At 35.2% G+C, this 26,372-nt stretch overlaps 1 long non-coding RNA gene across 4 annotated transcripts in view; it reads left to right on the plus strand.

Moving 5' to 3' along the window:
* LOC134732953 (uncharacterized) overlaps nucleotides 1-26,372 on the plus strand; it is a 473,617-nt gene that overhangs the window by 376,836 nt on the left and 70,409 nt on the right. For 2 of the 4 annotated variants that reach the window (XR_010116489.1, XR_010116492.1), the window contains 3 exons: nucleotides 1,237-1,352; nucleotides 14,840-14,929; nucleotides 16,257-17,096. This is a non-coding gene — a long non-coding RNA (uncharacterized lncRNA). Of the gene's footprint in view, nucleotides 1-1,236; nucleotides 1,353-4,015; nucleotides 4,134-14,839; nucleotides 14,930-16,256; nucleotides 17,097-26,372 lie in introns of those variants that run through there. The other 2 variants (XR_010116491.1, XR_010116490.1) reach the window with 2 other exon arrangements.

Genomic DNA, 26,372 nt, shown 5'->3' on the forward strand with positions numbered 1-26,372 from the left:
ATAAATATGTCTTTCCTTAGAATGAACTCATTTAAAAGAGATTTAAAAACGTCAGAATAAAGAAGACAATCTACCAGCACCAAATAGAGTCTTGTTGAGTGTGTGCATGAAAATATTGCTAAAGTTGTCTTCATCAATTCATTCAACAGATATTCCCCTGCAAATGTGGAATAGATGCAGGAAGAATCTCTCATTCCTCAGTTAGATTATAAGCCAAATGGAGGGAAAAGTAAAGGAGAATCAAAAAATATTCTTCATCCTTCAGACAGGAGATTATTTCAAAAATTTTTCACATATCCCTAACTCATTGCAAATTTTTGTTGGAAAGAATCATATATAGCCCAAGGGTATTGTAACGATGAATACAAATTGGGGGTGGAGAGGGGAATTTTCTCGTAATTATGAGAGACTCCTCTATCTTCCTCTTTTCTTTCAAATCATTTTATTAAAAAATACTTGCAATTACAAATCCTTTCTCTGTCCCTTTGAGATGCACATAAATATTTTAAAAACCTAAATAAGCTTGTTGCTAGCTGTACAGACCAAGAATGTCTTTTTAAAGGACCTGGGCACGATTTCTGAAATATAATCATCAAGAAAAGTGCTTCTATCTTCCCATTTTTTGTGGGAGAGTAGGACCTAACTCAAAAGAGTTCCTTGCTTCAAAACAACTTCCTAACATAAAATCATGAGAAATTTGTTCTTACTTTGAAGAAAACCATTTAGCTAACAGAAATGGTCATCCCAATTACCAGATGAATTTACGATGAGCTATGTGTGATAAATAGTGTTGTCAAGTCCTCTTATTTGACGATGAGTTATCATTTGTTCTGAGACCATGTATGCAATGGGTTGAATCTGCTTAGCTACATAGAAGAGTGAGTTTTTTTTGTTTCTTTATAATCTCCTAGCAGATTGCCTGTGATACACACCATATTCTGCTTCAATGCTTCTTCAATTAAAACGAAAAAGAAAAGAAAAATTGTCTTTTTCTTCTACCTTTGTGGAGCAGTTTTCTAGGCTGAGAGGAAATTTTATTTTTCAACTATATTCCCTCAATAGTGTGTAACATACACATTCTCTTAAATTGGCTAAATATATAATCCTTTTTTTTTTTTTTAGAAGTTGATATAGGTATTTTATTGATTGAAAGTTTAGCTTGGAAACATTTGGAAACAATTTTTTTTTTCTTTTGCCCTATACAAATGAAGACTTTTACTTCTTTTCTCCCTTAAGAGACCATATCATATTTGCTCCAGTACTTCCAGCAAGGAAATTGTACACATATTTGAGACGACTGTTGTAACTTACCCTTCTGCCTGGTCACAGGAAGTGGTGTCATTCTTAAAAAGGTAAGAAGGAAGACTGCATGTCAAAAGGAAGTAACAAAAGGAAGCAGGCTCTCTGGTTTAAATTTAGAAGCTAGTATACAATATTGGGGACAGTCATGATAATGTACATTTCTAGAGTGTATTTTTTATTTTTATTTTTTATATATATTTTTTATTATACTTTAAGTTCTAGGGTACATATGCACAACGTGCAGGTTTGTTACATATGTATACATGTGCCATGTTGGTGTGCTGCACCCATTAACTCGTCATTTACATTAGGTATATCTCCTAATGCTATTCCTCCCCTCTCCCCTCACTCCACAACAGGCCCCGGTGTTTGATGTTCCCCTTCCTGTGTCCAAGTGTTCTCATTGTTCAATTCCCACCTATGAGTGAGAACATGTGGTGTTTGGTTTTTTGTCCTTGCAGTGGTTTGCTGAGAATGATGGTTTCCAGCTTCATCCATGTCCCTACAAAGGACATGAACTCATCATCTTTCATGGCTACATAGTATTCCATGGTGTATATGTGCCACATTTTCTTAATCCAGTGTATCATTGATGGACATTTGGGTTGGTTCCAAGTCTTTGCTATTGTGAATAGTGCCGCAATAAATATATTCTTAATATAAACAAAGCAAGAAACCAATATTTAAAAAAAAACATTTTATCCTACACAATAATTCTATTTGCATGATTTTCTGTATTCACATTTGATCTTTTTGTTTAATCCCAAATTTAACTGAACTTCAAGGATGAAAAACAAAACAACAACAAATTGCAGAACTTCTGTCCAGGATAGCGTGCTTAGAGAAAAAAAAAATGTGGTGCAAACAAAACCAGCATTTAGATTGTGAAACAATGATGAAATGCCTAAAAGATAATGGAAAAATTAGTAAATACAAACAACAATGGTTTAGAACCATAAGGTACAACAGACTACTCAGTTTGCTGGAATTTTTGAAACTTACTCTAGAAGAAAAAACAAACTCATACATATAAAATAAGGATGCAGGGACCGAAGGATAATAGAAAGCAAGTTAAAACAATAATGGAGGTAAAAATAGGACAAAATAGCTGAATTCAGCAGCAACGTTTCTGGAAGTATTAAGTTTGTTTAAAAATATATGAAAAAGTACAGATGGTTTCAGAGTGGAAAAGGTTGTATATGATTAAGACTAAATCAATAAACATTGACATTCAGTTGTTTATGGTAAAAATTATTACACATTCTATGCATGTTCTTCTTTAATATATTGTCAAACATATGAATTATATTTTAGAAGTATATAATATATTTAATTAAATATATAATCAAACATTAAATAACTTGATGTATTTATCAAGGCATTAGAAAAGCTAATTGCAAATAATATAAAATATGAAACAATAAAATATACTTCATTTTACCAAATATTTCTTGAATACCTTGTATATGTGAGACATTATAGAAGATACAAAGATAATGTAACCCCTGCCTTTGAATATAATATTCTTTATAAAATTTGTATCAATCAGATATTCAATCAGAATTTATTAATTGCTTATGATATAAAAAGAACTAAAATTTTCCAAAATCATATATGATGGCAAGATTTAAGTCTTTGATCCATCTTGAGTTAGTTTTTTTTATAAGATGAGAGATAAGGATCCACTTTCATTCTTCTACATGTGACTAGCCAATTTTTCCAGCACCATTTATTAAATAGAGTGTCCTTTCCCCAGTGTATGTTTTTGTATGCTTTGTTGAAGATCAGTTGGTTATAATTATTTGGCTTTATTTCTGAGCTCTCTATTCTGTTCCATTGGTCTATGTGTCTACTTTTATGTTAGGACCATGCTGTTTTTATATCTCTATAGTCTTATAGTATAACTTGAAGTCCAGTAATGTTGATGTGATGCTTCCAGGTTCGTTCTTTTTGCTTAGGATTGCCTTGGCTATTCAGGCTCTTTTTGGTTCCGTATTAATTTTAGGATTATTTTTTATAATTCTGTGATTAACAATGTTGGTATTTTGATGGCAATTGCATTGAATTTGTAGATTGCTTTGGTCAGTATGATCTGTTTCACAACATTGATTCTTCCAATCTATGAGCATAGAATGTGTTTCCACTTGTTTGTGTCATCCCTGATTTCTTTCAGCAGTGTTTTGTAATTTTCCTTGTAGAGATCTTTTACCTCCTTGGTTATGTATATTCCTAGATATTTTACTGTTTTTCTTCAGCTATTCTAAAAGGGATTGAGTTCTTGATTTAATTCTCAGCTTGGTCATTACAGTAACAGTGCTAATAACTTGCATACATTGATTTTGTAATCTGAAACTTTACTGAATTTATTGATCAAATCTGGGAGTCTTTTGGAGGAGTATTTAGGATTCTCTAGGTATGCAATCATATCATCAACAAACACTGATAGTTTGACTTTCTGTTTTCCACCTTGAATTTACTTTACTTCCTTCTCTTGCCTGACTGCTCTAGCTAGGACTTCTAGTACTATGTTGAATGCAAGTCGTGAAAGTGGGCATACTTGTCTTTTCTTAGTTCGCCAGGGAATATTTTCAACTTTTCACCATTCAGTATGATTTGGCTGTGAGTTGTTTTTCATACATGGCTTTTATTATTTTGTGGTGTAATCTTTCTTTTCTTTTCTTTTTTTTCTTTTCTTTTCTTTTTTTTTTTTAAGAAATGAAGTCTTGCCACGTTGTCCAGGCTGGTCTCAAACTCCTGGACTCAACCAATCCACCCACCTTGGCTTCCCAAAGTGCTAGGATTATAGGCATGAGCCACTGCACCCAACCTAGGTATGGTCTTTCTATGCCTACTTTGTTGAGATTTTTTTTTTTTTATCATGAAGGGGTGTTAAATTTTATTAAATTCTTTTTCTATCTCTATTGAGTGGATACAGGCACTGTATCTTACCACATCAAAAAGGAACAACTGAGGAAGCTAAAACACTGAGCTTTGTGTCTCCCCCCTTCTCCCTAAAAAATTCAAGTGTTTTGAAACTTTATTATTTGCTTCAGGGAATTCTGGTATTTCATCCGCCCCTGTTAACAGAATATAAAGTTCTAAAGAGATTAATCTGGCCTACTTTTTCTTTTAGTTCACTTTATTATTCACCTTCCTAAATTCAATTATTTAGGGAGAAACCTGTGACAGACATTGAACATTTTTAGAGAAGAATAAATTGAAATTCGAGTTAGATGGACAACACTCTTTTCTTTTTAAGCCAAGTACTCATAATAACATTTTTGTGGAAGCAAATTAAGACAGAAACTTATCAGTTTAAATAAATAATTTATTCTAGGTTTGTTCTATATATGGACCAAACTCTAGCAAGTAATTGCTTTTGCTAGGAAAGTGGTGCTGCAGACTCACTTTGAAGGCCACCGCTTCCAAAAGGTCTTTGTTCTCTTAGGAAAAAAGTGTAACAATTGTAGTTTTAGGAAGTCTTAGATGAAAATTAGTCTCTAAACCTTTCTACTTATTTGAGTAAGATAATTAACCTCCTGAAGTTCAGTTACTCTATCCAAAACAGTGGGAATATTATTATATAATACTTACAGAAATTGTAAGGAAAATTGAATGCAGTAATATTTTTAAAAGCAAGCACAGAGCAGGCACACAGTAGCTGCTTAATAAATGCTAGTTGTCTAGTCTGGTAAATGAAACTATCTGGAGGATGTGCTATTATACATATGCTATTTTATTTATAAATCACAAACTCAAACTTATTATTTTGGCATCTATGGAATACATATCTACAAAGGAAGTAACCATACGACAGTATAAAATGATAGAACAAAAGTGTCTTTGGAATTGTTGATTATGAAATAACATCCCTTCAGAATTTTATTACAATTAGGTTAATTGGTTACTTATTATTTTATATGGATTGTTTAAAAACAAAAATACAAACAGCAAACAAAATATCATATTGTTCATTTTCCAAAAGATTTTATAAATTTTCTGGAATTTTGCTAGATTTTTGTTCCTGGAATTATAATTTTAACAAGAACGATTATTAAAGACACTCCTGTTTATTAAACTAATGGTGAATTAATACTGACCCATGTTCATATCCAGTCCAATATTATGTCTCATTTGTTATCTCTATGATGTGTTAACCTAAAATATAGAACTGCATTTCCTACCTCTGTGGAGATATTATCAACATAATTACAATCCATATATTTTATGTGAGAATTGTTTGAGCACTCTATTACAACAAGTTCAAAGAGGTGTTTTTCTGAACCAATTGGTTTTATCTCTAGTCTCGATGAGACCCACAAATTCTTTAGCTACTCTACGATTACTTTCTTAAGGAAAAGTAATAAGCGTTTAGCAGTGTACTTATTTGGCAGTTACACACAACACTGTGAAATAAATCTTCCAATATGTTGAGTTAAAGAATCCTGCAGTATAATGCTCCCCTTTAAAGTATTGTAATCGAAAATTTCTAGAGCAATTCTAACCAAACTCAACCACAGTACCCTTCCCTCTCAAAAAGGCTAAAAACCCCTACATTACCGCAGGGCATTGAACATAAACTTAGATTTAGTATATCCCACTTCAATAACTCCTATAGGAACTACCTTTCAAGAGGAAATGTAGAAATCATTTGTAGTTTTAACAATTGACTAGTTATTGTAGCTATGGGGCAGAAAGAATCCTTAGCATTTATCAACTTGACTTTTATATTCAAAACATTTAACAAAGAGTTTTGCTGTCATGAAGAAAAAAATATTCTGTGCAGCTGAATTCTGAGCCTTCTTCTTCTTTGTGTATACCAGTAAAAATAAATGTCTAGATTTGTTTTCTCTTGTATCCATTTCCTCGTGTTGTCTCTGTAGCTCTGATAATAAACATCTATTTTAAAATGAGTACTCAGTGCACTTTGACATAATTGAGCACTAATCTGATGGGAAGCATTAGGTGTTCTGGTTAAAGATACAATCACATGGAGTTGTTTTGAACTGGGTAAAAGCAAAGTCTGAAAATTTACGTTTAGTTCTCTCCATCTCTTTTTATACATCCTTCCATTTGTATAGAGAGATATAGAGGCCTTTGATAGCCTTCATTTAAAATGTTTTAAAATATTTTATTAAAACTTCCTGAAGTAGTCAGGATTTTGTATAGAAAAATCCCCATGAATTTAGATGGTCTGGTAAGATAAAAAAGAGAGTTAAGTCATACGTTACTTTAACAGACTTATATAAAAATTATGTACAATTAGTTTTCAGTTATGAATAGTAGATTAATTTTATGATTTCCCGTATCTTTCTGTTTTTTAAAACATCTTAAAGATATAACTAGTAATTATGGAGCTTTATTTGTTAGTTACCTTTTAGGACAATTGATGCTATGAGTTTTTCTGCTTGTTTGTGTTTTGTTTTTGGTTACCTTCAAGACCAACATATATTATACATTTGTTTCTTTTGCTTTTCCAAAGATTGATATATTTCTTATAATAAAGTTTTAGAAAAATAATCTTTCAGTATGTTTTTAGGGAGCAACCTAAGACATTGTCTGTGAAAAGTCTTACTTTGACACAAATAATCACTCACACTACAGGTTTGCTGAGAGGCATTGGGATCTTATACTCCTTTAACTTAAAAATAATCATATATTAGAGGAACTCTGAAGTATTCCACTCTTATATAATTATATATAATAAAATAGATATACTTAAAGAGCGTAACTTGCTGTGAGAGGACCCAGGATGTAGGCGTAAGTCGGATCTAATTTTGGAGACATAAATTTAGCCAAATCTTTGAAGAATTCAGCTTCAGTTTTTTGATTTTTGTTTTTCTCCAGTTACAAAACAACTGAGATGTACTTGTTTTTTAGGTTATTTCCAAATGATCATTCTGAGTTTCTATAATTTATATTTTTTGAAATTATGATTCAATCAACTTATATCTGACAATAATCATGGCAAGATTTAGGTAATCTCCTCTAACTGGAGGTTGCCTAGATAATTTAATGATTTTCAAATTTCCAAGGTATTTTGTCATCTACCCACATTAAGGATGGTCTCTTTTTCTTTTTTTTAATATTTATTATTATTATACTTAAGTTTTAGGGTACATGTGCACAACGTGCAGGTTTGTTACATATGTATTCATGTGCCATGTTGGTGTGCAGCACCCATTAACTCGTCATTTAGCATTAGGTATATCTCCTAATGCTGTCCCTCCCCACCCCCTGCACCCCACAACAGTCCCCGGAGTGTGAGGTTCCCCTTCCTGTGTCCATGTGTTCTCATTGTTCAATTCCCACCTATGAGTGAGAACATGCAGTGTTTGGTTTTTTGTCCTTGCGATAGTTTGCTGAGAATGATGGTTTCCAGTTTCATCCATGTCCCTACAAAGGACATGAACTCATCATTTTTATGGCTGCATAGTATTCCATGGTGTATATGTGCCACATTTTCTTAATCCAGTCTATTGTTTTTGGACATTTGGGTTGGTTCCAAGTCTTTGCTATTGTGAATAGTGCCGCAATAAACATACGTGTGCATGTGTCTTTACAGCAGCATAATTTATAGTCCTTTGGGTATATACCCAGTAATGGGATGGCTGGGTCAAATGGTATTTCTAGTTCTAGATCCCTGAGGAATCGCCACACTGACTTCCACCATGGTTGAACTAGTTTACAGTCCCACCAACAGTGTAAAAGTGTTCCTATTTCTCCACATCCTCTCCAGCACTTGTTTTTTCCTGACTTTTTAATGATGGCCATTCTAACTGGTGTGAGATGGTATCTCATTGTGGTTTTGATTTGCATTTCTCTGATGGCCAGTGATGATGAGCATTTTTTCATGTGTTTTTTGGCTGCATAAATGTCTTTTGAGAAGTATCCGTTCATGTCCTTTGCCCACTTTTTGATGGGGTTGTTTTTTTTTTCTTGTAAATTTGTTTGAGTTCATTGTAGATTCTGGATAAAATGTGGCAGTTTTTAAACCTTTGTTAAAAATCACATTGAGAATGAGATTTCAGGAGTTGAAGAAAAAGAAAATGGTCAGAGTTTTACATTCCTTTTAAGTCCCTATATGTTCAATTCTGAAATAACACAAACATAACTTGAGATCCTATCAATTAAACTCAAAGTTATCCTTTTACATCCCTATGAATTAAAAATTCAAACAACTCAAAGATAACAAGACATTCTTTGTTCAGAATTGGCATTGTTTGTAGCTATTAAAGACAAATGAAGGTCTACTTTCAGCACATCTCTGGATATCCACAGAAAATTTCTGGCCTACAGCTATTTCAAAAGAGAAAATGTTCTAATTAAAATTTTTAAAATGATGTTTCCTAGTTTCTGACCCATGGTAAAATTTATAATTTCTACTCATGGTGCAATCATTTAAGACTCCTGGCTATGCCAAAGGCTAATTAAAGGCAGCCTAAAGACCTCTCCAAATAGGGTAAGAGATCATATAAACAAATTAAAGTTGGAATGTCACTCATTAATTTTCAATGCAAACAATTAAGATAGTTTATTACACATTATGGATTTGATCTACCTTGATTAAAAATTCTTGTTATAGTATTAATTTTCTTTATTTCCATGTTTATTTCCATTGAATAACTTCAATATTTACATCTTCTCTTTAACTTCAATATTCACATCTACCTGTTAGGATGGTGTTGAAATAAAATAGTTTGCCAGGTGCAGTGGCTCATGCCTGTAATCCCAGCACTCTGGGAGGCCAAAGTCGGGGGATCATTTGAGTTTAGGAGTTCAAGACCAGCCTGACCAACATGGCTAAACCCCATCTCTAATAAAAAAAATATATAAATATTAGCTAAGTATGGTGGTGGACACCTATAATCCCAGCTACTCAGGAGGCTGAGGCAGGAGAATCACTGGAACCCAGAGATTGCAGTGAGATCGCCCCACTGCACACCAGCGTGGGCACAGAGCAAGACTCCTTCTCAAAAAAAAAAAAAACTATTGTCACAGTAGAATTTAATATATAGAAAAAAATACCATTTAACAGTAAAGATGAACTCAAACTCAAAACTAAATTTGTCAATAGCAGTCCTATGCAAAAAGAAGTACTAAAGGGAAATCACTAGGCAAAAATAAATGATTCTATAGAGAAACCTAAAAATGCAATAAATATCAGAAATATAATTATTTACTTTTTAAGATGATTTTAGTAATTGTGAGCTTTCATATATGTTTAATATTAAATATATGAAGAAAATAAAAAGTCAGGAAGTGGTAAATGGAATTAAAATTTTGAAGAATATAATATTGCCTAAAATTATGAAATATTAATTTATATTTAACAGTGATTATTCAATAATAATGTAATCTGCATGTATTCTCTAAGTGAACAATGAAAGGATGTATTTTAAAAAGCTAATAGGGAAGGTTATAAAAATGTACTTTACTAATTTGTGAGAAAAAATAGAGTACAGCAAAGTAATTTAAAACAATTCTGAGGAATATAAAACGAAGGAAATATGGTAGCTTTTACCATAACTATCAGTAACTGAATTAAATGTAGTAACAATTAAATACAAATTTAGTTAGACTAGTTTAAAAAACAATAAAAAACTGCAGATGAAATATATAGAAAGACTTAGAAAAATGAAAATAAACAAAGTATACCATGAAAACACAGATTAAAATAAAGCTGTTGTAGCTATTAATTACAGGAAAGTAAACTTTAAGGCAAATAGAATTACTAAAAATAGAGAAGGATATTTAATAATGGTAAAAATATAAATCCTTCAAGAAGGATTCTAATTATGAACACTGAGTAGCATAGCTTAAAAATACATAAAGCCAAGCTTGACAGAACAAAAGAAGAAAAAGGCAGTCCAAAACCTTAGTGGAAGCTACTTTCACAGCATTCACATTTCACTGTTAACACAACTAGTAGACAAGCAGAAGATCTGATTAACACAGTGAACAAATCAGGCCAAATTTTGGATACTTAGAATACTGCAATTTATACCTATAGAACTTATAGTACTTTCAATTTATTGTATACTTACCAAAATTGACCATATGTAGATTTAAGTGTATTTATTTTAAAATCAATAATGACAACAATAATAAAGGGTAACTAAACACGCATGAAATGTTTGAAATTAAACAATAAACTTTTAAAAACCCATGACTGAATGATGTATTTTCAGTACAAATTACCACATAATTTTGATTAAATGATAATAAAATTACAATACATCTAAACTTAAGAAATTGAATTTAACTGTACATATTAGGAGATTTGTAAGTTTAAATGAACCTTTAAGAGAAAAAAGCTTGAAATAAATGATATATAAGTACATTATAAGAAGTTAGGGGGAAAAAGCCAATTAATGCCAAAAGAAATGGAAGAAAAAATAATAAGAAAAACATTAACAAAATAGAAACAAAACAAAATGAGAGAGAAACAACAAAAGCAAAAGTTATTTTTCTCTAACAAGACTGTTAAAATTAATAAGAGTTTGGTAATACTGGTCAGGGGGATGAAACTAATAAAAAAAGACATTTCTACAATGCTACAGACATTAGTCAGATAAAATACTATTTTGAACAAATAAATATAATTAAAATAGAAATTTAAACAAAATTTATCCAAAAGGTAAAATAAAATAGAACAAAATTATCTATTTAAATAAGTTAATAAGTAATTTATTAACCTGAATATCTTAGTTATTTTTTCCTCATATTCAAGAAAGAAATAACACTAGATTTATGCAGACCTTTCCAGAATATAGAAAAAGAGGAAATGTATTCTAATTTCTCTTATGAACCCAACGTAAATTTGAAATCAACACTTGCAAAAACATTAGAGAAAAAGAAAATGATGGGCCCATCTATCTTTCAAACATAGATGCAAAAATTGTAAAAAACATTTTATCAAGTCCAGTGTTATATAGAATGGAGAATAGTTCATGACTAAACAGGATCATTCCAAGTATATAATAGCCTAATATTCAAAACCCTATAAATTTACCATGTTAACAGAAAGAAAAGGAGAAAAAATTATTAGAACATCTTGTTAGATGTACTAAAGCATTTGACAAAAAATTCAAAGTTAATTCATGATGAAAATTCTTAGCGCAAAGTAGGATTAGAAGAGGGCATCTTTAATTTTTGAACAATACTGGAAAAAAACTATAGCAAACACCATATTTAGTGATATATTACTAAATTTTCTTTTTACATAGATATAAGTGTTATCAACATTTTTCAATACTGTATTAGAGGCCCTAACCAATACAATAAGACAAGAAGAAAAAAAATTAATAATTTGAATTAAAAAAAACTTCTCAGTATTTACAGACAACGTGTTTGTGGATAGAGACAATCCAAAAGAGTCTTCAAAATAAATATTACAATTAATAAGTTAATTTAAATAAATTTAGCAAACAGGTTTTAATAAGAGACCAATGTATAAAATTAATTTTATTTTTATATAATAATAAACAAAAATAAAATAAATTACAAATAAAATAATATTTACTACAGCATAAATACCAAGGAAAAACTTCTAACAAAAAATGTGGAAAACTTCAACGCTAAAAACCACAAACATATTTTAAGATAAATTATAGACCTAAATTAAATAGCAGTATATACCATGATCATGAATTGGCAAGATAAATATTATAAAAATATTAATTATTCTTAGGAAGAAAATCAATAAAGTCTTCCCTTAAAATGCTGGAGTATAAATTAGAGAAGACAGATGAAATTTAATAGAATTTAAGCAAGAGAAAAAAGCAAAATTAATTCAGCTAGATTGGAGAATGATTGGCCAAACACAGTTTTCAGAAAAAGGGAACATTTGTAATTGTAGTTTAATAGCAGTTTTTTGAGCAATGTTTGTCCAGCCACATAGGTATTAAAGTCATGAGACTACCAAGAAGGATGGGGGCAAATAAAGGTAGGTGTTAATATTATACAACACTTTCAATGGAATAATTTTTATGTCTTCAAGGTCTCTCACATTCCCCTCTATTGTTCAACAGGTTGCTGGGTACTATAATTTGATCACATTTAGACCTGTTCAGAATTCTAGATTGATGCCACTCATATCAATTATGGTCACAGATTCACTGGTGATTGTAGACATCAGGGCTTTTTGTAACTTTTGTCTTTGTAGTTGAATTTAAATTATCTGACCAATGAGTTTCTGTGCAGAAGCACTTAAGAGTCTTTGAGAACAGAGCAAACAATTATGCAGATATCAAATATTAATATCATAATTATCAGAATGCCTCGGACAATGCATTTTAGTCAACAGTCTTGATTAAGCCAAGACAATAGATTTCATTCTTATTTTAAATCTGTAGAGAAGAGAAATTTGATATAAATTTGCATAACACTTATTTTTTCCTCTAATTTCTTATTAGTTTTCCTAACCTTTTTGTTTGTATTGAAAACTATCCAATACATCTCTTGTTAGATGTGTGTATTCTTCTTTCCCTAAGTCAACACGTGTACTTCCCTGGGAGCTGAGTATATTTAAAGTCTTTCTCTATTGCATCACAGCTTGTCGAGTTTTTACCAAGTCTTACAGTCTTAGGTTGCCTAGGTTATTAATGTTTCTTTTCATCATGGCATAATAAATTATGTTTCTGAGCTTTTGCATGGCTGTCAAAGCTGCATACTGGGAGACAAAACAGCTATCCACTATTCACTGGTAGACATAGTCTGTTATATCTTTATTCAGGCTTAAACTTCTTCAAATTCCAGTAAATATTCTCTTGGAAATTTAGATCCCCGCCTTTTTACGTAGGGGCCATAGTTACTTAAGGTTTCAGTATCTGCGATAAAAAAAAAGAGTAAGAATTTTTTATCATTTAAAAGAATTAAGTCAGATTATTACAAAACCGAAATATTCATAAAAATTATAAGTTTTTAATAGCTATCAAATAAGTAGGAATTATCTAGTAATCTTGGGTCCCAGAGATTGAAAATATTCAAACAATGTGACCCAGTGTCTATATTTAAGTATGAAGAAGAATTAATCAATTGGCTTTGTTTGTATTTTTTAAGAATTTCTAGGATCAACAGCTCCCAAATGAATGTTAAATTTACTTTTTAAAATTGCTGCATAGCTTTGATAAGGTTGGAATCATAAAAATTATGACACTTTGTCATAAAAATGTAATTTCTTATGAAAAGCAGGAACTTTGGGGTGATTTCTGGTTGCAGGCATATATCAAAATTGTCTCCTCAACTTAATAAGAATCAAATAGAAAAGAAAAAACAAGATTGTCTCCTAAACTTAAAAGTGTCAGAGCATTTAGTAGAGTTGGCAATCAGGCTAGCAACAGGGCAAATGGGAATGTAGTATATAAGGTTGTAGAAGGCAATGAATAGTCAAATTTTGTCCTGAAGGTTTAGAGAAAAAAACTTTATTTAATCCTGAAGAATAAGAGAAGGAAGTTTACGGTGTTTTTGTAAAATCTGTTTTCAGGTACTTTTAATCATTAGATTTAGTTAAACACACAACTTCTTTGTGGGGAATAATAGTCTACAATGATTTTGACATTTTTATTTTGATTTTTTTAAATATTAATTATTCTCAAAATCTCTTTAGCAGTATATAGTGAAAGGAAAGCGGTATTATTATTTTGCACAAGGCTATAGTTTCCTAGGGAAAATGGTACAAACTCAGCTATCTGATTAAACCTTTAGCTAGAGTGTGGACTCATTGGTGCCAAGTGTAATCTAAATGACAGGTTTAATCTTCGGTGTTTAGACAAAGAAGACTGAAGAAATAACTTGTAGAATCTCATCTTGGCAATCAGTAACACTAAACTAACAGAGAGAGGGAATTAAAAGCCATTAAAATTTAGAGGAGAAAGATACAAAGATAGTTGCAGCAGTTTTTGGCTTTCTGCATTCAGGTGTCTTTATCTGAAGGCTCTGGATGAAGGCCATGTCTAGCGGTCTGTTTTAGATCAAAGTTTCTTAACTTGTCCTAAGTTTTCTATACAAATAGAAGAAAAGTTTTATGGTTATTATGTAGTCCAAGGAAAGGGATTTTGAAGGAAATGCTTAATGTTAGTGAAGACAGTCTCTTGTGAATCTCTCCAAGCCAAAGGCTCAGATTTTTCAGCTTTCATTCGATTATATATAAAGGGTCATTAAGTTAAAAAATGTTAGCATTTCTTTGTACAGTGTCTTATGAGAACAAGATTTTCTCTAAGTTCTCTACTATTAATTGGTCAGAGAAACTGAAAAATAACTTCAAATTTTTGAGGCAACAAGATTTACCATTTTGCATATTGTCATGGCCTAGAAAATGCACTTGTATCTAAAAAAATTGAAGTTTGTTTTTAAAATCTTTGTCAGAAAAAAGAGGAAATCAATTCTGTAAGACTTTCAAACTGAAGCACAGAACAGAAAACAATCCATTTATAATATAAGAGTGGAGTACTGGCTCAGTATTTGCAAAAACTAATAGAACATTTCTGTAAATCTGAGGAATTTAACTATCACGTATATTATTTATTTCCCTAAGGAAATATAGAAAAGGTATCACGAGCTTGGATGGAAAGGTAAAAGAAAAATGCTGAACATGGATCTACCACTGAAGTTACCTGCCTCAGGGGTAAGGTATGTTTGAATTGTATTATGGTTGGAAACTGCAAGGAGTGAGGGAGTACAAACTTGTTAATGAATGGCCCATGAATCTTGTACAAGGTAGTAACGACACTCATTTGCCTTTTTGATGGGCAGAAGAGGCATAACAAGGGCTAATATAGGAAACTTTGAGTACTTTTTGGAGGTATGTAATATGATGGGTCTTCAAAAGTCTCTTTTATTAATAGATATTGGGTTAGTTTCAATAAGACATAGATGGATTGAGGAAGAACTTTATGGCTTCAGCCTTTTTCATCTGCTTTAGATATAAACTTTCTTTAGCCAAAAGGCTATTGGGAACAGATTCAAGGTCTGAGATGTTGGTAGGGAAGGCATCAGAGTGAGTGATCAATCCAAGCTATCACAAAACTATGGATCAGAATTCATCTCCTTCTGGAATTTCCAAAATGAGGTCATCTGGTTTATCTTTTATAATGGCACCTCATTTCCAAATAAGTCTTGTTCCTACAAATTCACTGGAGTAAAATCACTAAACATAAAAGTATAAGTTCCAGACAGACAGGGACTGAGTGAGGCAAAAGCAGTGTTTGTGTGATATCTCAGATTTCTACCAATAAAATGTCTTTGTTACTGTGAAAAAGAAATGACGGAAGGGTCGTATGGTTTATAGTAGGAAGTGTAACCCTGGGAAGTAACAAGAAATGGAATGTTCCAGTTTTGCAATTGCATGAAATTTTTCTTCCTTTTTTGTTAATAGAAATTGTAGGTAGATGAGTTGCTGCTTCCTTGCAGGTGTGACTAGAGTCTATCTTTTCAGCTAAAATAGGAAATGTTTTCTTCCATTACCTTTTTGCCTTAAAATATTATCAGTCATCTTTGTCTAGGCTAGGCTAAAGGTGTCCTTGTTCTTGGGTTTATCTAATTTCTAACATGAAAATCTAACAATTCGGTTTGTATTTTTTCTTTTTCGGGATCTTTAAAGTTTTGAAAAAAAAAAAAACCTAGTAATTCAGAGAACTAGAAAGAGCTTGCCATTCTATTTCTTGTTTGTTTTTTAGTTTTCTAACAAAACCTGGCACACTTGGTTAAATACCATCACTGAGAAAGGTGGATATGACAGTTGTAATGTTTTTTCCTCTGAAGATAGCAATGTCTCAAAAGGCTAGAATGAGATGTATTTATTTATTTTTTTCTGTTCACAGGAGTGCAATTTTGACCAATTACTTTTTACTGGAAGAACTTCAAGAATAGCTATAAAGCATATGAAGAGGTCTTATTTCTAAGTTCTCTCTCTCTCTCCTTTCTCTCCCTCTCTTTCTCTTTCTCTCATACAGTCATGTGCTACATAAAGGTGTTTTGCTCAACAATGGACTTCATATACAGTGGTGGTCCCATAAGTTTATAATGAAGCTGAAAAAGTTATCTCACCTAGTGATGTCATAGCTGCTGTACTGCAACACATTACTCATGGGTTTGTGGTGATGCTGATGTCAACAAACCTACTACACTGCCAGCCACATAAAAATATAGCACATACAATTATGTACAGCATATAATATTTGATAATGGTAATAAATATGTTATGGCTTTATGTATTTACTATACTAGCCTTCTTGTTATTTTAGAATGTACTCCTACTTGTAAAAGAAGCTAACTGTAAAACAGCATTAGACAGGTCCTTTAGGAGGTATTTCAGAAGACGACATTGTTATCATGGGAGATTACAATTTCACTTCCTGTTATTGCCCCTGAAGAATTCCCAGAGAAACAAGATGAGATGGTAGAAGGAAGGGATATTGATGATCCTGACCCTGTGTAGACTAGAGTAATGCATGTGCTTTTGCCTTAGTTTTTAACAAAAAACTTAAAGAGTGAAAAAGAAACTTTAAAAATATAAAAAAGTGTATAGAATAAGACTACACAAAAAAGAAAATATTCTTGTATAGCACACAGTGTGTGTTTTAGACTGTGTTATTACAAAAGAGTCAAAAAGTCAAAAAAAGTATATAAAGTAAAAAAGTTACAGTAATCTAAGGATAACATTATTGAAGAAAAAACTTTATAAGTTTATTGTAGTTTAAGTGTATAGTGTTGTTAAGGCCCTAGGCCTTAATATTCAGTCACCACTCACTCATTGACTCACTCACAGCAACTTCCAGTCCTGCAAGCTCCATTCATGGTAAGTGCCTTATATAAGTGTACTATTAAAAAAATCATTTATATGCTATTTTTACTGTACCTTTTCTACGTTTATATACAAAAAATTTTACAATTGTGTTATAATTGGCTACAATATTGAGTACAGTACCTGCTACACAGGTTTGTAGCCTAGGAGGAATAGGCTATACCATATGGCGTAGATGTCTAGTAGGATGTACCTACTCGATGTAAGTACACTCTATGAGGTTCACACAATGAAGAAATTGCCTAATATCTCTCAGAATGTATTCCTGTCATTAAATGACACATGACTGTATATACACAATATATAGTATATATAATATATGTTATTTACATATAACATATATAAATGACATGTAACATATAAAATGATATTATATAACATATACAGGTGTGTATATATATTTAACATATATAACATACAGTATTATGTTATTTTTATATGACATATATAAATATATATAAATATCTGTTGTCAAATTTTAATCCTTATATTGAATACAATTTTGATAGTCTATTTTACTTTTTCTGACCAAATGTTAGTATCACGGAGTTCCACAAAATGATGAAATAATTGGTAGATATTAGGGCATCCTAGGGTATATGTCTTATGGAAAAACTTAAATTGTTTGTTGACTTTTGTCTTTTCTTTTGGGGGCTAGATATTTCATTAGATTACACAGTCTAATCAGGAACAAGATTTAACCAATAAAAATAAGGCTAATCATGATATCTAACTCTTTATAAGACAGTGTAATGAGATATAAACTAATGAGAATTGTGTGCTCAGTAAGAGGTAGAGGAAAGAAAAGAGGTTCTTGCAAAGTACAGAAGTAGGAAGAGCAGGAACTGAGCAAGGGGATGGAAGAATTCAAGTCGAGGTCACAAAGGAGGCCAAACAAAAGTTGAATCAAGAGGAAGAGAAGAGTTTAAGTTTGGATATTTTAGTCTTTTTATTTCTATATTTATATTGTTTTTTATATTTATTTATTATTCAAAAGATATATTTTATCTTTCTAAGATCTCTTAGGGGAAATAGTTTTAGAATTTTTCTGTGTTGTAGAGAGCTAAATCTGGACAATGACTTGGAGTTTCAATGAATGCTTATATTTAAATATGGATAGAAAACTGGAAACAAATATTTATGCCTATGGAAACTGGGCTCTACATTTCCATGTCATCTGTAACAGCCCTGAATAATGAAAAGATTAAAAGAAACGTATTCAAGGACAATAAAGGAAATAGTAATGATTTAGGAGGTTGTATTAGTCCGTTTCGTACTGCTATAAAAAAGTGGCTGAGACTAGGTAATTTATAAAGAAAAGAGCTCCAATTGACTCACAGTTCTGCAGGGCTCAGGAAACTTGCAATCATAGCAGAAGGTGAAGGAGAAGCAAGCACTTTCTTCACAAGGTGGCAGGAGAGAGAGAGAGTGAGGGGGGAACTGCCAAGCACTTTTAAACAAGGAGATCTCTTCAGAACTCACTATTATGAGAACAGCATGGGGGAAACCACTTCCATAATCCAATCACCTCCCACCAGGTCCCTCCCTCAACACATGGGGATTACAATTCAAGATGCAATTTCTTTGGGGACACAGAGCCAAAGCATATCAGTAGTCCTTAAAGAAAGACGACAGAGTGGTCATCAGCAAGACATATTCAGATGTTCAGTAGGAGAATCTGAAAATGAAAAAATAAAAATAAAGAGAGAGAGAGAGAGAGAGACAGATCTGCTGCAAACTATCATTGCTGAAGTAATCCAGGCTGAGGAGCAGCAAGTCCAGTATTGACCTGAGTCAAGGTGCCAAAAACTGTGGAAGAAAATCTAAAACAGAGCACTCTTAAGCATCAGCTTTCTATTGAAATGTTTCCATGTGAGAATGAGCATGCTGCCACGAGTCACCTGTTTTATAACATAAGTGTCATAATGCCATGACATAGTGAATTACATAACATATGAATTACAATGGGAGTAGAATGGTCTTTTAATAGACAGTGCTGTATCAATTGGATATTCCCATTAGAAAAAGTAGATTTTATTTCATCTCACCCTATATAAAATATTAATTTATTAGGGACTATACTTCTAAAGATGAAAGGTAAAACACTAAAAGTCCTAGAAGAAAATAAGAAATATCTAGTATATATCAAATGTATCAAGTGGGACACAAAAAATACTAACTATAAAGACACATAAATGGAATTACATTAAAGTTAAACATAAGTGCTCATCAAAAAACACCATTTAGAAAATAAAAAGGCAAGCTACATTTGCTATATATACATCTAACAATCAGTTTACTTCTAGCAAGTATAAAGAACTCCCCAAAACATGGGTCAAATTAATTTTTAAAAATCTGCAAAAATTTTGAACATATAGTCATAAAAAGTTATCCAAATGTACACTCAACATTAAATGGACTGAAAAAGCAGTCCATTTAATTACTTAATAGAAAATACAAAGGAAAACCACAATGAGATAACACTTGATATCTACCAGAAGCACTAAAATTTAAGGCTGAAAATACCAAGAATTGTATAGAAAATATAACACACACACTTCTGATGGAAGAACAAATTGGCACAACCAGTTCTAAAGTACTGCTTAGCATATCTACTAAGACTAACCTTTTGACTCACTAATCCCTTCCCTATGTACATACCAAACAGATTTGCCTATTGTTACCACAAGATATGTAGCAGAATGTTCATACCAGCAAATAAAATAAGAGAAACAACTAAAATACCAATCAATAGTAAAATTGATTAAAAATTTTTGTCATATTAACTTGAATTCTATAGGACAGTGGTTCTCAGTTGGAGACTATTTCATCCCCAGAGGATGTTTGACAATTTCTAGAGACAGTTTTAGTTGACACAACTAGAGAAATGTTATTGGCTTCTAAGGGGCATATGCCAGCAATGCTGCCAAATATCTTCCCATGCACAGCTCCCATAACAAAGAATTATCCAGTCCAAAATGTGCATAGTGCAAGATTGAAAAATTCTGCTATAGAACTATGAGAAAACTACACATAAGCACATAGATGAAAAAAATGATACAGAGGAGTTTTACACTGAATACTTTGATTTATGAAAACTTCAGAAACAAACTCATCAAACCCTTTCACTGTGTTAGGAATCAGCTTAATGATTATCTTTGACAGGAAACAGTGATTAGAAAGGGAAGGGAAGGGGTCACTGATAATGGTAGTGCTCTGTAAACACAAAACAGAATTCTAAGCCCCCCAACAGACTGAATGGATCCCTCCTCTCAGCCAAAGGCATTCCAAAGTTGACCCAAAAAACTAGTTCAGGCCATGATAAGAAAAGGGGCTTTGACATGCCTCATTCAGGCACAACTGACCAGCATTAACATTAAAACAGAGATCTTAAGCCTGACAAAACAGACTTTTTGTAGCAATAACATACCAAATTCTAATCTTACTCTAGTATAGCATCATATCACAGATAACGAGCCCTAAAAGAAATTAAAGTATTTTACCCCAATATATATATAATTGAACTGCAGATCCTTCTAATAGCAGAGCTTGGTACCTGAGGAGGTAGTTGTCTGTTAGTTAGAGACTCCCCTCAGAAGATAGTAGTCCTGGGCTGGGCATGGTGGCTTACACACATAATTCCAGCATTTTGGGAGGCCAAGGTGGGTGGATAACCTGAGGTCAAGAGTTGGAGATCAGCCTAGCCAACAAGATGAAACCCCATTGTCTCTACTAAAAGTACAAAAATTAGCCTGGTGCAGTGGCAGATGCCTGTGATCCCAAGTACTTGGCTGTCTGAGGTGGGACTATCACATAAACCCAGGAGACAGAGGTTACAGTGAGCCAAGACTTTAGCCTGGGCAACAGAGCAAGACTCCATCTCAAAAACAAACAAACGAATATAAAGAAGGCAGTAGACGGTAGTCCTACCACATTATGCAGGCATAAACAGTTAAGTTATTCCCCATGGTTAACTTAATAGCCTCTGTTACAAGCAAGGCTACCACTGAGACTGCTCAGGGGCAGGCCGGCCACCCTTTGGCTACTAAATCAAGTTCCTTACTTAGGTAGGCAACAGGCTGCTGGGCTGTACCCTGGGCCTATGTTAGAACTCCCAGTGCCATTCCCTTTATTTCTGACACATAAAGATTAAAGATTTTTCCTATGGAGAGATAAATGGCTGGTGTCTTAAGGAAGGCTCGTTTTAGTTGGTCAAAGGCCTTTCTAGGCTCTGGTTCCCAAATTAGACAGTACGTTTTAGCTGCCTGAGTCTCCTTTATTAAGTGGTATAAGGGACAAGCTATTTCACTCTACCCAGGTATCCAGTCTGCAGAATCCTGTAATGCCCAAGAATTCCCTTGGTTACTTGACAGTTTGGGGGAGGAGAAAGGAGAAGATTTTCTTAAACCCTTCTTTAACCAATGCCCTAGTCCCCTCTGACAGGACTAGGCCTAGGTATTTCACTGGGGTTTGACAGAGCTGAGCTTTAGATTTTGAAACCTTATATCATCTGTTAGCTAGAAAATTAAGAAGAGTCTTACTGCCTTCCTGAGGGATTTCCTCTGTTGGAGCCCAGAGGAGAATGTCATCTATGTATTGTAAAGCTTTAACCTGAGGATAAAGGAACTCAGAGAGGTCTCTTGACAATTTCCTGCCCAAAAAAGTGGGGGCTGTCTCAGAATTCCTGAGGTGACACTGTCCAGGTTAACTGGGTGGTTTGGTTAGAAGGATCCTTGAATGCAAACAAATACTGAGAGTCAGAGTATAATGGTATGCAGAAGAAGGCATTCTTTAGGTCCAGGACTGTGAACCATTTAGTTATCTCAGGTATTTGAGCTGGCAGGGTATACAGATTGGGAACCACCAGATGTATCAGCACCACAGCCTCATTAACAAGGTGGAGGTCCTGAACTAGTTTCCATTCCCCATTGAGGTTTTGTTCCCCCAATATCAGGGTATTACAAGGGCTATTGCAGGGTTTGAGGGGGCACTGCATCCTCAAGTTATCAATGATGGCTTCTAGTCTATTCCTAAACTCTAGTTTCAGGGAATATTGTTTCTGGTTAGGAAAGGAGGAGGAATCCTTAAGGTGGACCTTGACCTGTAGGGCGATTGTGGCTTAGCCAATCTTCCCTTCAATTGCTCAACCTTCTGGGTTGATATCAGTCTCCAATAGAGGGAGACAAAGAGTTTGCCCAGGGGCCATCAGGATGGTAGTCCACAATTGGGCCAGAGTATCCCTGCCCAACAGAGAAGTTGGGCTTTCAGGCATAATTAGAAATGCATGGGTGAACAAAAGGTCTTCCCAACTTCAACTAAGAGGTTGGGAAAAATATTCAGTAAAAGGCCTTTCTGAGATGCCCCTCATGGTCATGCTAAGAGAAGGGAGGGCCCTGTGTTGGAGGGTAGAACTGAGACCAGCTCTGGTTTCCAAAAGGAGGTCCACTTTTCTCCCTTTGATTTTCAGAATTACCCAGGGCTCCTGGATGGTAATGGTGGTCTGGACCACCAGGAAGTTGAAGAGATGAGCCTTGGGACTCATCAGTCCTGCTGCTGGGCCATTTGGGAGATTGGTCTGGAACTGGTAACCAGCATCTCTGGGGACAGTCCACCCTCTTCCAGTGGTCCCCATTTCAGATTGGACAAAGTCAAGGTGGCTACCTCATGCTTCCTGGACAATCCTTCCTAAAATGCCCTGGCTTGAGACATCTGTGGCAGTTAAGGGGTGCACCCTGGGAATTCTGGGATTTGTTGGCTTGCCTGGTGGCCATTAAAGCTCCTGTATCTTTCCTGTGTTTCCTCTCTCTCTCGGGCCTCCTTTTTGCTTACAAAAGACCAAAGTATCCACTTTCAGGAGGTTCTCTAAAGTACCATCTAGTCCCAGGGCCTGTTTATGCAGCTTCTTCATGATATCAGGAGCTGCCTGAGTAATAAATTTATCTTTCAGGATTAGTTGTCCCTCGACTGAATCAAGAGATAGACAAGTGTGCTTGACGAAGACCTCTCTTAGCCTTTCCAAGAAGGCAGTGGGATTTTCATCAAATCCCTGGTTTATCATGGATAACTTGGTATAAATGAGAGGCTTGGTCCCAGTCCTGTGTAACCCCTCCATTATGCACTCCTGAAAGTCTCCTCTTCCATTCTCCCATTTCGTCATTGGGATTCCATCCAGGGTCATCTATTGGTACTACTTCTCTTCCAGTTGGATAAAGTTTGTCCCCTTCCCTGATGCTGTATGTGATACAAAGCTCATCCCTAAATCTCACTCTTGTTTGCAGAGCAGCCTGCTTCTCAGCGTTAGTCAGGGACTGATTCAAAAGTAACATAAAGTCTTTCCAGGAGAGCTCACTCGGGTGAAATTCTGGAAAGCATCTATTTATCTGTCAGAGTCATCTGAAAACTTGCCAAGATCCTCCTTAATCTGTTTTAAGTTCTGTAGACGGAAAGGAACCTGGACTTTACTGAGACCAAATTCACCAGGCATCTGTTGGAGAGCAAGAGTGAGACTGGGGCTTGTCTAGGGTGAGGATTTCCAGGAGGGGGCAAGCAAGAGAGAGAAGCTGGATAGGGAGGATGAGGTAGACCTAGAAGAGCAGGGCTGCAGGGAGCTGGCTTCTCTGTTGGAGGTGCTTCTGGGATTTGTTTTATTAGTTCCCTGGGATTGCCCCTTGTAGCCTCCCCTGGGATGGCAAACAGGAAGGATGGATAAATCCTACACTGTCAGCAAAGGTCTGGATTGCAATGCAAGGTAAAGAAAGCCTGCACATATGGGGCCTCAGACCATCTGTCCTCATGTTCACAGAAAAGGTCCAACTGCAGGGCTGTATCAAAATGAATGGTTCCTTCCTGAGGCCAAACCAGTCCTTCTTGTAAACCATAATTTGGCCAAACCTTTTTGCAGAGGGATATGAGGCATTTTTCCTCCATAGTCTGAGGGTCAAAGCAGTCCCATTGGTTCAGGATACACTCCAGAGAATTATAACCTGGGGATGGTGAAGATAGCTGGTTTCCAATTCTAAAAGACAGGGAAATAGAGGCATCCTTCATTTTCTTTCTTCTTTCAGTGATAACCAGAGGTGTAATGGAGAGGAAGTGGGCATCCTTTCTTTCTCTTCCATTTTGTCCCCTAGTCCTGGCGACCTTGGCAGGTGCCACCCATGGGTGCCAAAGCGATTTTCACCTGTGCTAACAGGGGAAGGGCTATTGGGTGGGAGTATCTTCTCTTACCCATACGCCCTATTTTCCCTGCTGTAAACAACCTTTGAGTCCCCTGGGCCTCGTCTATGTCATGGAGCATGGCCTCCTTCCATGAAACAGGGATTTAGTTAGCAGGAATTGGTCCTACCCATTTACATTGTGCCCGTTGCCTAGCTTCGGATCCCTCAGATCAGGTTTTTCATTCTAGGGCCTCAACCTGAAGCCCAGAATTTATTTGGGGACAAATTTCTGGGGCTGCATGGATGTTTAGATTGTCTCATATGGGCCCTGGTGAATTTGCAGTTATCAGCCAGGAGGGGTCGGTCATCCATTGTTTTTCCTGTTATAAGCAGCGTGCTGGAGACAGGAACACTCTCACTTAGAAAAGAGTAAAGGAAACATCTTAAAGTACAAAAAAAAAAAAAAGTGTGTTTTGGGGGGAACTTCTTGCTCTGTGCAAATGGGTTTCTTCAACTACTGTATCCCTTCCCCGGTACAGACCAGTAAGGACCACTCAACCATGGGAGGAAAGGCTCTACTGGTGCAGCAATCAGGAGGCACTGGGGGCCCAGTGGCAGCCATGGTTTTTTCCCACCCCTCATGGCCATTGGGCGCAGCTTGTGCATGCTGCAGACAGGCCCAGGTGCCCAAGTCGGAAGGGGAGGCAGTAAGGTGGTGAGTCACTGCACCTTGTCCATCCGATGCATCACCTGAAGCCATTAGGGTGAGGTTTGGGGTCGCACCTCTAAGAACAAATGGAAACCAAATTGTTCTAAATTGCTCCCTTGATTGCTGGACCAAACATACATTGTACTTAGTAACATCTCAGTAGTTTGCAGCATTACCCTTAACATTACACGAAGAGACAGGAGCCATTTCAAGCCATGAAAGAACAAAAGACACCACAGCAATGTCTGGGGGTCTTGGCCAAAGAAGTTTAGTCTTGTGGCCTTCCAGTAATAAAAGATGCCTTTGGTTGCCCCAGGAGTCTGCTCCGGTTCCATGGAACGATTAGACCTCCATGAAGAAAAACAGAGCCAATATTTATTTTACTCAAAGGAAAGAGGGAGGTGTCAGGATCTTGGAAAAGAGGCAGATCCGACAGTTTCGCATCTGTACTCACCCTTGTGCTGAACCCCTGGATCACAGGCGAGCCCCCAGTTAAGACGGAGGAGTTCCCTGACCCCTTTGTGGTACTTGCAACGGAGGTGTGACTCATTTACTCGGCTGCCATGCACTCAAACCCCTTATGGGAGCATGCAGGTGAGCTGGGGCAAGTGCTTTTGGGCTCTTGCCCCACAGCCGTGTCTAGGGGTGTTACGATGCTCTTTTAGTTTTGCCATCTGTGGGTGGCTAAATGTTAACCAGCTCAGTGGAGTCAGGGTCACAGCCTTTTACACCCTGCCCTCTTGGTACCAAGGTCCTTGTCCAGCATCCGGGAAGAATCAGCTCACACAGACTTGAAGGATGGTAAATGTGGGGATTTTATTGGGTGATGGATGTGGCTGTCAGCAGAATGGATGAGGAGCTGAAAAGGAGATGGAGTGAGAAGATGATCTTTCCCTGGAGTTCACCTGTCTTCGCGGCCGATCTCCTCTCTGACCATCCCCAGACAAACTCCTTTCAACGTTCAAAAGCTCCTTCTCTTCTTTCTTTCACTGCTGTGCTGTTCTTCCACTCTGTCAGTGGAGCTTGGGGTTTATATGCATACAGGATAGGAGCATGGCAGGCCAGAGTGGTTTTGGTAAAGGCAGCATTTGGGCACAAAAACGTGAATGCCTATTCCTATTTAGGGACATGGATTACCAGGCTTGAGGGTGGGGCCTTTGCAAGGGAATTGCCCTCTTCTACTAAGTCCCTGCCTCCTGTCCATATCACCAGCATTAAGATGCCAAGTCAGAAATGTAAGCATTTGAGAATTCACTCTGCCAGCAAGCTAGCAAGTTAGCCAGTCATAATTTTACAGTTTCATCTGGTGGAAAGATATTAGACTTCTGAGTAAGAGCAAAGTTTCTTATTCAATGCAGTAGATTAGCCAGAGTAACATTTCACATCAGTTCTCTGAGCC

The sequence above is a fragment of the Symphalangus syndactylus genome, chromosome 17 (genome assembly GCF_028878055.3).
Source record: "Symphalangus syndactylus isolate Jambi chromosome 17, NHGRI_mSymSyn1-v2.1_pri, whole genome shotgun sequence".
Lineage (NCBI taxonomy): Eukaryota > Metazoa > Chordata > Mammalia > Primates > Hylobatidae > Symphalangus > Symphalangus syndactylus.